Here is a 14389-nt window from a genome sequence, read left to right on the forward strand (position 1 = left end):
TGTCCTTTTCGAGGCTTGTTGTAACAGCCCTTCCAATCGGCACCTTCCCAATTCTGAATATGACAGCTTTAGAGGCGAAGTAAGCCCTACCTTTATTCTTGGCAAGACTAGCCATAGATTTCTGGTCGATACCTATTTACAAATAAGGTTCTTCTTTCCTGTAAAAGACGTCCCATTTTCCCACGGCCAGCTCAGCATTCTGATCTGCTTCAGGAAATCAGCTTCCTCCTCTGTGCTCCAGATAGTCTTTTCTTAGTAATAGGTAGTTTAGCTATGCTATCACTCACCCGTTTCACCATTTGCCCTACTTCATCCTTTTTGGGATTTGCTATAATGGTGTTGTTATTATCTTCTGAGGATTCAGAGTCGGAACCCTCTCCTATATTTAAGGGCTGAGGTAGCTTAGAGCTCTCTCCGAGTACATCTTTCTCTTTCACCCCTATGTTTTTGCCAGCGGCATGCTGTACACTTGACGCATTGTCCGCCACGGAGGCCAAGGTACCCACCTCCGTAGTAGTATTTTGCTCACGATTGCAGGATGACGACGACACGTGACTCGCGAGTGGATCAACACTTGCCGCCGGTACTGGGTTATTTAGGCCCTGCACCGTAACTTTCATCTTTTTATTTTTATTTTCCATGTTGTTTTTTCCAGTTTTTGGTCCGCGGGGAATATAATATTCCCAGGTGGTGGACAATCTGCCCTCCCTTAGCTTGATTCAAACTAAAACTGGGGGAGGACAGATGGTCCATCACCACCACCTATCCGCCACCCGGGGACGCGCTCGGTAGGAGAAACGGGAAAACTCCCCCGAGCTTCTAAATCTAAACCTAGTGCTGGTCTACACAGGGAAACTTTTTTTTAAAACTTTTAACTTTGTGTGTGAGAGAAAGAAATATTCATCTCGTGGTACGAAGTATCTTGTACTCGGAAACTTATTTTCTTTTCTTATTCTTCTCATCCGTACAAAAACAAATCAATGCAATTAATACATAGTTGTTGAAACAAAGGTTTCTATATACAGATTTTAAGGAAACTTTAAAAGAGAATTAAGAAAAAGTTTTTCAACTAAAGTTTCCCAGAAAATTGGGGGAAAAAACCCTGCGACATGCCCTCTCAGCTAAAAGTGTTCTATGAAACGATCGTGACCAAATTTAACATATGTAAGTCTTCTTTAAGTGGTCAAGACTCATACTTTTCCAATTCTCTTTTGAGAATGTTCCAAAAAATCATAAACATTTATACGATGATTTTTTACATGCAACTTTTCACACTTTTGTTTGTTATAGTTATTTTCTGATAAAGATTGTTATATTGGAAATAGAGTCAAATTTGGATTAATCTTAACCATACTTTACAGTATGAGTCTTGACCACTTAAAGAAGACGTACATATGTTAAAATATCGTTAAGATTAATCCAAATTTGACTCTATTTCCAATATAACAATTTCTATCAGAAAATAAATAACACACAAAAGTGTGAAAAGTTGCATGTAAAAAATCATCGTATAAATGTTTATGATTTTTTGGAAGATTCTCAAAAGAGAATTGGAAAAAACAGACGTCTGAAAAGTCTTCATGTAAATTGCGCCTTTATTATATAACACCTCCATAAATGGTCATAGCTCCCATACAAGGTCGCCTTCAGTAAAACACTTAAATGCACATTACTCATTACCAAATAATGACATCCTTACAAAAATTGCCACATTTTAGTTTTGTATACAAAAATACTGTTTCAAGATTTTTTCACGATCGGTTCATAATATAGGTGCGATCAGTCCCATACAAGATCCCCTTCCGAAAATAACTTAAACACACATTACTTATTACGAAATAACGATATGTAAATACAAAATTTGACTGAAATATACCTTTTATATACCAAAATGCTACTGTAAAAATTGTTTACGATCGGATAATTGATCATAGCTTTCATTCTAGATCCTTTCCCCAAAATAACTTTAACCGTATTTAACTAGTTTTCTTATTATTATTCTTTATCTTATTATCTTTAAAAAAATTATTTTAGTATAAACAATTTGTTTACAACAATATACATATTTTAAACTCCTTCCCAATAAGCAGAAACCTTTGAAATTGTGTAAATATATATTTCAAAGCACATTTAAATTTCATACATAGCCTTTGAGAACAAATCTGAAAATTTTTGTTTTCAAATGGAAAATTAAGGCCTTCTCAAGCAAAATTCATATATTTTTTTTACATCACCTGAAAGTGAAACATTCATACATTCATTCCGATTATTTCTCCTATATTTAGCTTTTTTTCGTTCCCTAGCAGTAGAAAAAAATGTTCTGTTTTTTATATTCTAAAAAGATTTATTTTGAGAAAGAAAAGTTTCAAAGTTCAATTAAAACAAAGCTTTGAAAATTTTATAAATATCACACATTGTATTTTATTAAAAGTTTTTTGAAATTATCATGTTTATTTCAAAGAATACACTTTTTAATTTGAAAACAATTTGAAAAATACATTATTTACTTAAGAAAATTTTCAAAAAAGTTCACAGGTTTGTATCGTTGTTTATTGGGTTAAATTGTTCACACACATGCATACATGCAAAATATTAAATAACGCTAAAGCATATTTTAGAGCGCTATAAAAATATAAAAGAAAATGCTGTCTGCAATATTAAATAAATCGTGCAAATATCTTAGAGCGCTATAAAAATGTAAAAGAAAATGGTGTCTGCAATACTAAATAAATCGTGCAAATGTTGTTACGATTCTCTTTCAGGCCCATCATCCACACCGGCCTTACTACTCTCAGCGGTGGCATTCTCTGGGGGGTATTCTTAACCCTAACTTGGATCAAGACCCGCACAGAACAAAAAATATGAACAATAAAAAAAAAACAACACACAAACACTACTTTCTCAACAAGGAACACTTACATTGAATAGGGAGTTGGATGTTAAACTCCAATCGCCCATCTCAACCTTGTCCGCAGCCTCTCCGTACTATAGCATTAACCTACAGTCCCCAATACTCGCCTGACATCGCCCTTTCTGTTGTCAACAATCCCCAAACAAATTCCTTACATCATCATGTTTTCTTCAATAAATCAAACTTACAATTTATTCATCAAAACTTCTTAAATTACTTATTTCTAAATTTTTACACATTATTGTCTTAAACCTAACACTCAACATTTAACACACTATTATCTACTTTCCTACCTAGACAACCGTTACTTTTTCATATTTCAAAAACCAATACGTTTTTATTTCCTTTTACCGTCGTTTCTTACTTTTGTTTTTCTTTTCTATATAAATATATTATTAATTCCTGACGAGCTCAAGTTATTTTCCCTTTTATCAACCGGCTATTCCTACCACTATAATCACACCTAAAGGAGCTCCCTGAGGACGTACACTTCCGTTTCTTTCAAAGATGAAACTGGATTTCTTTTAACAACACGGATCTCTCGTGTGCTACAGGTAACAATATATTTATATATTAATCCTAGTCTTCCTTCACAAAATTTAATTATTTCTTTTTAATTTTTTTAGATTTCCGGATGACGCAAATAACGTCTGCGAAGGTTTCAAACTATATCTAAATTAAACACTCACGCTACACTTTACAATAGATTTCACAATTAACACTAGCTTAACTAATCAATATATATATATGTATTATCTTATTGTTTTCTGTTAAATGTTTTATTGCATCACCAAACTTTTCTGTCTGCACAAACGCTTCCTGCTCTATTAAGCTATTATGGAATTAGATTTTTGCTTTCCTCTTTTATATAAATGTTGGTTCTTGTTGATAAATCCGATAGTCTTATTGCTCACGATTCTTTATTTTTATAAAAATATGAAAATAAACGGTTTACTTATCTTTTCTACATCCGTGATTTTTTCTTTCGGAAAATATATCTTCTCTACCTGGCTTCGCCTTTGGGTTGCTGGAGATGATTTTATCCACTCTCTATGAATACTATCCGGCTCCGCCAACTATAAAAATTCACTCATTCTTAGACATGATGTTATACATACATTTCTAACACTTTACACTTACGTTATTTTATTTTCTCTCCGCAGCAAGTAACTTTTGCGCACAATTAAAATTATTTATTTGGATGCAAACCACAATCACTTCTGGTTTTGATTTATTTTATTTCAACAATCCGTATGTTTCAACCGTTTAGCTCAAATAAAATAACCAAAAAAAAAAAACTAAATTTCTACAAAAACTCTTTTTTATACCACAAAATTCCTACGGGATCTATTTATTAAATATTAAACCGGTTTTAGGTATTAAATATATAATATCTTCCCTCTAAATCTTCATCTTTTTTCTCTTTTTTGCAGATTATTCCCCTAAATCTTTACATATTTTTTTTAAAATTCTACCCTTACTCCACTTTCTTTCTGCCCTGAAACTTAATATTTATTAATTTTTTCAAGGATTCTTATAATTTTTCCATATTTCTCTCTATTTTGATCCTATCTTCTACCAGGCTATCAGTTTTTTGCAACTAAAAAGATTTCATTCAAAATTATTTTATTACTATTTTAAATTTAAACCGCTGGCTTACAACTTTATTTATTTTCTTATGCATATCTTTCGAGTTGCCAACTATTAATAAATCCTCGTACTATCCCTGCCAGCAATTTTGTAGTCGACTACGAGAAAAATTCACTTCTAGTTTACTTTTACAGACTAACTACAATGTAATGAAAAGCTGTCCCGAAATTTTGTATTTGGCAACGTAAAGAACCGACTTTTAAATACTAACTACAAGCTAACTATAATGTAAATTATCTGGAGAGAATTAATTGTATTAAATGTAATGCAGAAATGTTCCAAAATTTGTTATTTATTAACGTAAACAACCGACTTTTAAAGACTAGCTACAAGGTAAGGGACCCCCACGCAAAACTTTTTTCGGCACCAGTGGCGTTACAGGTGTACGGACGTTCCGGAGGGGGTCAAACAGTACCTTACCACCCCCGCAACAAAACTCCGGATTCGCTGGTCTCACCAGAGGGGACGGTGTGCGGGCTACTGCTCCCAACGTGGGGAACTCCCACACCCTGACATCTCAAAAGCCGGGCATTCGACCTCTACATAAACCACGGAACACATATACATATATATATGGAAATTTTTTTAGGAGACTCACAATGTTTTTTTCCTATTCCTCTTATACGACTGGGCATTGGGCTTTTCACAGGTATTTAAAACAATACATTCTATTTTATAATTTTCAAAGAGTTTCATTGTCTCTAATATATTATCAGATTTATTGCCCAAACGTATTGAACAATTTTTTAATCATACATTATGAAGAAGATTTCTTTTTTGTTTATTTTCACTTTTAAACGGAAATTTGATTTTAGTAAAAATAAAATCAAATCAAATTACGAAACTAAAGGTTTTGAAAATTTGTTCAAAAGCTCAATACATTTCAAACTACAAAATGTTTTAGATTTTCAGATTACACTATATTTTCAAACAATACCCTATATTAATAGAAAAGCACATAATGTAAAGTTACTTTTAGCAAAGCAAAATGTTTCCTTTTTAACCATAATAAAATCATGTAGCTACAATACTAGGACGACACTAAACATTAAAATATGAAATATAAATCAAAATAAATCGTGTTCTAATCCTAATATTGCACTTACTCAACTTATATCACAGATTGATAGGATTTATTGTACTGAAAGAAAAATGTTCAATTCGCATATTAAGTGTAACATAACACTCTGAACTCTCCGACATGGTCGATAAAACCTTACAATATTGGGACGAAAACAACAAATAAAACAAAGATAAACTAAATCTAAATGATTAAGTCGTTTTCATACTCTAATATTGCACTAAGTTATCGCATATCACAGATCATAAGATCATTATTGCACCAAATATGTGTATTACTCCTAATTTATTATATATATTTTTTTTATTTCCCTTTCAACAGGTTTATCTTGGCTATGGATTATATGTATTATGTATACTGGAGAAAACTACCGACTATTACTTTTTCCGCAATGAAAAAATGCATAGTGGCACCCCATAGTTGCTTCAGATACCTCTTCCTTTCCTGCAATTGGTCCCCGACCAATTGTAGCACGCATAGTGCAAACGTGAATATTTGTATACATATTTTTATGTTCAAATAAAAAGATAATTAATTACCACTCTAACTGGTATCCTTGCCGCTTCATGGAAACGCCTCTATCATCATTATTATTCATCAGAAATTCTTCAACATACATTATATGATCTCTAAAAACTTTCTCTTGAAAAGATTTTGAAATCATTACACACATTCCATAACTTTTTTTCCTGTCAATTATCCTACTACGGGAAGTATATAAATAAAAACTAATTAATCGTTACCGTACTTTGTCACTTTTTCTATCTTTTCTTTACAGCACGTGATGCTTTTTGGTCTAAAATACTTGATTTTGATTTGGAGATTGCCTTATCGCACTTTGCTCAGAAACTATACAACGCTTTGGGACATTACGAATTTCATCACAGGTATATAATATATTATTTGGTAGACGGTTTATGCTGCTAGCCAAGGTAAGTGGACACTTATATTACAGATTGTTCAATATCATTGTTTGTCTTGATTTTGGTTTGAGTGGTTTTATATCCTAATATCAATAGAATGATATACACCTATCGGTTTGCCCTGAATTGTTTCCAATTCGTACATATTGTTTCCCACAGCTTTAACAATTCTACATTTTAAGAACTTTTTACAAAATTTTGAATTTATATTTTTACTAAAATTGCTTAAAATGGTATTTCTTCGATACACTTCCTGTCCCGGTAGATACCTAACAGTTCTAGCACCTCTATTATATCTTTCCGCGCATTTATCGTAGGCTTTTTGCATATTTTGTCTCATTTTCCCCCTAATCAAATCCATTTTATCATTCAGTTCTATTATTTCGTGATCTGCTAGTGATTGTAATTTGTAATCCGCTCCACTGGTATACATATGATAACCAAAAAGAGCGAAAAATGGTGTTATACCTGTGGCTGCATGAACGGAAGTTCTCAGAGCACATTCTATTTCAGAAAGGTACATATCCCATTCTTAACCTGAATTGACATTTTTGGCCAATAGTAAAAACGTTTTATCCTTTCCAATGTTTTTGCTATTCCGCCATGTGCATTTGTTGGCGAGGAGTGAGCGTTTTCTATTATGTGTTGTGTGATGGATGCTGGTATCCATAACTTCCATGGACTTTCGTCGGTTGACTCAAAACAGGTTTTCTTATAAACATATCCATTTTCTACCTTCAGGTCTGGCAAATTTTCTGCATTTTCTTCTATTTGTTTTATTATCTCTAGATATTCTTCGTTTTCAAACTCATTTGTTTCGAACCCCAGTAGATCCGTTATGTTTATTTCATCTACAATCGGAACCCTTTCGGTGTTGAATATCAAAATCATAGGCCTGTAATTGAAGTGACCACCTAGCTAGCCGACCTGAAAGATCCTTCAAGGACATGAGCCATTTCAGGCTTGCGTGGTCCGTCAATATCGTAAATGGCATCATTTCGATATATTGTCCAATTTTTTTTACAGCCATAACCGCAGCCAAGCACTCTTTTTCAGTCACGGTATAATTCCTTTGACATGAGTTTAATTTTTGCGAATAGAATGCTATAGGGTGTTCTTTCTGGTCCTCGTTTATTTAGTAAAATACCGCACCGATTCCGTACTCACATGCATCGCATTGTATAAAAAATGTCTTCGAGAAGTCAGCATGACGCAATACTGGAGCTGAAGTAAGCGATTTTTTTAAACTTTCAAAAGATTTAATGGCTTCCGGTGTCATTTCAAATTTGAGCTTCGACTTTTTCAATGTATCGGTTAAAGGAGCAGCTAAGAGAGAAAAGTTCCTTATGAATTGCCGATACCATCCAGCGGTTCCTAAAAAGCTCCGCACTTCCCTCACCGACTTTGGTATTTTGATTTTTGTTATGGCCTTTATTTATCCGGATCAGTTTTAAGCATTCCATTTCCTATTATGAAACCTAAATATTTTAGCTGTTTAAAACAAAACTGGGATTTTTTTAATCCAATAGTTAGATTTGCTTTTTTCAAACAATTCGCAACTTCTTCTAAAAGGTGTAGGTGTCTTTCGAAATCATTAGAGATGATTAACAGATCATCAAGGTAAATGAACACATTGTCCTTTAGATCCTGTGGTATAACCTTGCCAATTAGTCTACATAAGCGTTGTGCCGCGTTGCACAGGCCAAATGGCATAACTCGAAACTGGTAAAGTGGCCTTCCGGCAACGGTAAAGGTCGATTTGCCAGAAGGCATATTTCAAATCGACGCTGCTAATATAATAAGTTTCGCCGATCCTGCTTAGTATACCGAGATTTTTTTGTAGCGGATACGCGTCTTTTACCGTTAATTTGTTTAACTTTCTTGCATCTAGGCAAAATCGGTTCTTCCCCGGTTTTTTAACTATAGTAGTTCGGTTACTCCACGGACTATCACTCAGTTCTATTACCTTTAGTTCAAGCATTTTATCAATTTCCGCGTATGTAATTTCCTGTATCCCTGGAGAAATTGGATAGTATCCATTTATCGGTTCTGCACATTCTATTAATCTTATGGTATGTTTCTCTAAATCTGTTTTCCCTAACCCTTTTTCCTCAAATGTATCGAGTTTTCCTATAACGGCTCGTAATTTACTATTCCGTTCATAATCTAACTCATGCTGTCCTAACATAACACATAATCCTTTTTTTACCTATTAAATCTTCTTTAACTTCGCTTATTTTTATTTCATTTAAACTAATAATATCTGGAGCTAAATTAAACATTCTCAAAAAATCTATCCTAAAATACAATTGTTGTTCCAAGTCTGGACAAAGATACAGAAGTAGTTCGTTCTTCTGATCTTTGTACATTATGGATACTTTTATCTTACCTAATGTTCTATGGTGTTGACCACTTGCAGTCTTCACATTAGAGAATATTGGTATTACATTTAAATCTAATTCCTGTACTAATTCCCTGCAGCCTGAAATACTGACTGTTGCTCCACTATCTAATAATCCTGTCATTTTATGTTCATTGATTTCTACTTCTACGAAAACCCTATTGTCTGGATTTTTATCTACGTTTCTCACGGCCTCTGCAACTAATCTTTTTGCTTGACGTTTTTCCTTCTATTTTTCCCTAATCCTCAGAATTCGTTTGGATATTGGTTTCCTATCATTAAATATTCGAGATCTTATGTGAGCATAATACTTCTCTCGTAATTCCACAGGAATCTCATGTTTTCGGTCAGGGATGTATCTTGATAAATCATCGAGTTGACTTGATTATTTTACTTGATTTTCCTTTTATATTGCAGCTATTGGTTTTCTGGGAAATGCTTTTTTGAAGGACGCAGTATTCACTACGTCCTTGGTTCTGTTTCCCTGCATACATTCTGGGCATCTCGGTGCAATTACATTGGGCTTACCGCATCTATAACAAAATATCGCTCTCTCACGTGAGTCGCAATCTCTAAAACCATGACCTGGGGATTTACAATTCCAACATATCAACACTGGTTTTTGTTGTTTTACGTTTATGGCAGCTACTTCCTCAAATAATTCCGCATCCTCTTCGGTATCTTCCACATAAACTTCTCTAATATTCCGCATAAGACGTTGTTGTGGCATATGATTTCGTATATCTCTTCGGGGAAAGTTACGTTCAGCTTCTATACATTCTATCCTCAGTTGTTCTACTGAAGAAACAGCTATTGGGTAAACTATCCTAGCTACGTAATCTCTTACGTTTCGTTTTATTATTTTAATCATATCGTACTCTGGGATTGGTTGTACGAGTCTTGAGCGTAGTTTCCACATGGCCTGGAAGAAATAGTCGATGGTTTCGTTTGGTTGCTGCTTTCTTTCAACCAAATCTCTCATGATCTCAAAGTTTGACGTATTCGTTTGGCATTGATTCAGAAGTTCACTTTTAAGTGTTGGCCATTTCATCACTCCATGCGTGCGAAATCGCAACCAATACAAAGGATCAAAATTTCCTGCGTTTAATATGCCAGTTGCTGGGTTTGTAGGAAGATTTCCTAGCGGTAAGGGATTTGTTAAGTTGCGATTGGTATTTGGAAAAATGGTACCATTCGCAAAAGCCACATGAGGGTTTTGGAACGCGAATCTATTGTTCTCTGGGAACATATTGAACCTATTGTCCACATTAGCATTGTTAGTGTTGTTTACTGTAGCCTGCTGAGTGTCAATGGACCCCTGTGTTTGAATGTGAGTGTCAATGGACCCCTGGTGAATAATTCCCTAACTACTTTTGTTAATTCTCCTACTGATTTTCTTATTCCTTCCATTTCTTCGTGAACCATTTTCTTTACTCTTTCTTCTAATGCTCGTTGAACAACCAAAGTTTTATCTACCACTAACTCTCTGACCTGTGGGTCTAACACATTTGACGCATTATCGGATGAGGTCTGACTATTATTTACTTGTGCCTCAACATTTACGTTACTAGCGTTTATATTCGATCTTGTGTTTATCGTACTAGACAGATCTCTAAATGAACAACGGTTCGATGCCATATTTGATTTATATTTATATTTTCTTTCAACCCCTGATGAAGTATTCAAATTACTAGATTGTAACGGTCGTTTTCTATTGGTTTTAGAGTGATTTTGTTCATTCAATTTCTTCATTTAAAGAATTCGGCGTGAGCAATAACGGATTTGAGATATAATAATGGAATTTAACCAAAAGATAAATATCTATGTATGTATAAATAATAATAATAATAATAATATTAATAGCGACTTATGTAATTACGTTAATAAATAACAAATAATTAAATAAATAAAACAAATAAACAAATAATTTGATAAATAATAAATAAATAAAATGAATACAAAAATTTAAATAAATACGTAAATAATTATAATTCATAAACACACAATCAACTAAATCATTAATACAAATAAAATATACGAAATTCAATAATAAAGGTATTAAATATATAGTAAATATGATAAAATTATATAAATTAAATCATAAATAATTGGATAAAAATAATTAAATAAATGGGATAAATAACTGAATAAATAGATAAATAAATAAATAAACAATTAAATAAAATTAATTAATATATAAACAATTCAAAAATTTTTAATAAAAACGCAGTTTTTCTATTCCGGATAGTTAAAATCCTAAATTGATATCAATATACTATTTTTCAATTCTACTTTTCTGGGGATTGTTGATATCAGCAGCGGTACGACGGTTTCTATATTGATTCTCCTTTCATTAGACAAATATGAATACACAACATACAAGACAAAGATTGGGCGCCATTTTCTGTTACGATTCTCTTTCAGGTCCATCATCCACATCGGCCTTACTACTCTCAGCGATGGCATTCTCTGGGGGTATTCTTAACCCTAACTTGGACCGAGACCCGCACAGAACAAAAAATATCAACAATAAACAAGTTAGAGTGCTATATTCGGCTGAGCCGAATCTTAAATATCCTCCACCAGCTACTTTTATATTAATACTTTTCTAATTGATCAAATATTTGTAGAAATAAGTTTTCTCATGTCTTAAATAATAAAAATTCCAAGATTTAAACAGCTTAAATCTATTACAATTCCAAGATTTATTGAACATTACAAACGCCATTTTCTTTATATATTAATAGCGCTTAGCGATATTTAGTAATTTGCATGTATGCATGATAATGCAACTAGTATGGGACCTAGTATTGGAGATATGACCAATTATAGACCGATCGTAAAAAATTCTTTAAGGAAAATTTCTGTACATAAAAGCTATATTTCAGTCAAATTTTGTATCTATATCGTAATTTTGTAATAAGTTATGAGTATTTATGTGATTTTCTAAAGGGAAACATGTATGGGACCGACCGCACCTATGTTATGAACCGATCGTAAAAAAATCTTTTTTGCATCGGAAAAAAATTTCATAGTAATATTTATGTATGTGAGAGCAATACTTGTACCAAATTCTATATAGATATCTTAATTAAGTAATGAATTTTGTGCATTTAAGTGATTTTCGGGAGGAGACCTTCTATGGGAGCTATGTCCAATCATGGACCGATCCAGAAAATGTTTTCTCTGAATGAATCCTATTGACATAGGATTTTAATTTGTAAAATTTTGTGAAGATGTCGACATTGTGACGGAAGTTATTAACAAAAACCCCATTTTCCTGGAATATATGTACTTTTGTATGGGAGGTATATGAAATTGTGGACCGATTCTGTTAATTTTCAGCAGGAATCAAGCTTTCGTGTAGAAACTTATGTATTGCGATTTTCATGAATTCATCTTGCATAGTTTTCGAGAAAATTACATCAGAATGTGTAAAAAATGCTTATTTTTTCGAGGTTGTTTTAAATTTTGATTCATAACTTTTCCCGGTGTGAACCGATTTTACTCTTTTTCAATACCAAACTGCTTAGGACAACAATGAATATTTTCAATGAATTTGGTTTACTTCCTCTGCTTAGTTTTAACGTGTTTTAGGCAGACAGACGGACATAGCTAAATCGACTCAGAATTTGATAAGGACCCAGAATATATATACTTTGTTGGGTCTCAGATGAATATTTCTTGGTGTTACACACGGAATGACAAAGTTATATATACCCTCTATCACCACTGATGGTGGTGGAGGGTATAAAAAAAACAACACACAAACACTACTTTCTCAACAAGGAACACTTACATTGAATAGGGAGATTGGAGTTTAACATCCAACTCCCTATTCAATGTAAGTGTTCCTTGTTGAAAAAGTAGTGGTTTTGTGTTGTTTTTTTATTGTTCATATTTTTTGTTCTGTGCGGGTCTCGGTCCAAGTTAGGGTTAAGAATACCCCCCAGAGAATGCCACCGCTGAGAGTAGTAAGGCCGGTGTGGATGATGGACCTGAAAGAGAATCGTAACCAAATAATGTAACAGATTTATGCTGTTTATATACTGGGGTTTTTCTATTAAAAAACAATGAGATCAGAAAGCATTCAACCACGGTTACAAACAGTTCTTGCTATTGGTGGAAGTTTTTTTTGCTATTGTTAACACCAACAATTTATAACGGCTTTTATCAAACTCCATGCCCGAATAACTGCAAGGAAAAGAAATGTGAAAACTGTAGGAAAACTACAAAATGTGTCCCCGAATGCAACTCCCCCAAATATATTCTATGTAACTCAAAGGATCACATATCGTCAGATTCACATAAATGCAAAAAGTAGAGTTTTGAAAAGTCAATTAGGGAGATTATAACAATATCTAATCTGTCCAGGAAAAAGGTTGTGGAGAAATATCCTTCCCACAATTATTAAGAAATCTTAGGTGAAGAAGGCTATGAGAATGCATTTCCTTCTCTCACGGATTCGTTGAATGTAAATCGCGAAATTAACTAAAATCCGATATAGCAAAGTGGCTGCCTCGGTTCTCAAATGCATACATGAACTAGCTAACCCTATTACCATAAACCCTTCACAACCTACGTATGATTACCCTAAGTATCACAAAGTATTTTAATTTGAAAAGCTACATCTTTTCTCATAAAATGGCTACCGTATTAAAATCCATCAATTGTACTGAGGGACTAGACATCTTAAACAACTTTCAAGTAAGCATATAATCAGAACCTGCTAATGAAAGCAGTTTTATACCTGCGACCAACTATTAACAGTCAACTTCCTACCAAGTATAACCAAGCAGAACAAACAAGCAATCTCAATTCTACACATTTTGTTTTCGTCCTCAAGTAGCCAAAATTTTGAACATTCTACAATGTAACATACAAAGTATAAACAAAATCAAAAACTTGAAAATCTCACTTAACAAACTTCAAATTGATATATGTATTCTTTTAGAAATCTTTAACTTCGATGAACGCAATTGTTTTACTTTTTTACAAAAATATAACCTATATGTAAGAAAAAGAATTGACAACTACGGTGGTGTTGCCATTGCATTCACGAAAAATATAAAGGTCAAACAATTTCCGTTTAATACCCCACTGAATATACTAATCTGTAAGACTCTAAATCTAAAAAACAACCTCACCATCGTCTCATCATATTTCCCTTATTCTATAAGAACACACAAATTCAAGACAGAAATGGGGAGACTACTAACATTTTTGGAAAATAGACAGGATGTTTTCCTTTGTGGTGATTTTAATGCTCGATCTCCACATTTTAATGATCCAAGTGACTCCCCACGTGGTAGGATTTTAAATGAGTTAATATTATCTTCTTCTTTCGACTACTTAATGATGGAATTGTCACTTTCAGGAAATCTAAATTTGACCTATCCAATGGTCGTTCACATCATCACCTA

At 33.3% G+C, this 14389-nt stretch overlaps 1 pseudogene; it reads left to right on the plus strand.

Moving 5' to 3' along the window:
- The first annotated feature begins 10173 nt into the window (after positions 1-10173).
- On the plus strand, positions 10174-13779 carry LOC119600791 (annotated as a pseudogene).
- Positions 13780-14389: the final 610 nt, after the last annotated feature.

This window comes from Lucilia sericata, unplaced genomic scaffold, assembly GCF_015586225.1.
Source record: "Lucilia sericata isolate MDLA Ls3-8-SP2 unplaced genomic scaffold, ASM1558622v1 Contig000121F_arrow, whole genome shotgun sequence".
In the NCBI taxonomy this organism is placed as follows: Eukaryota; Metazoa; Arthropoda; class Insecta; order Diptera; family Calliphoridae; genus Lucilia; species Lucilia sericata.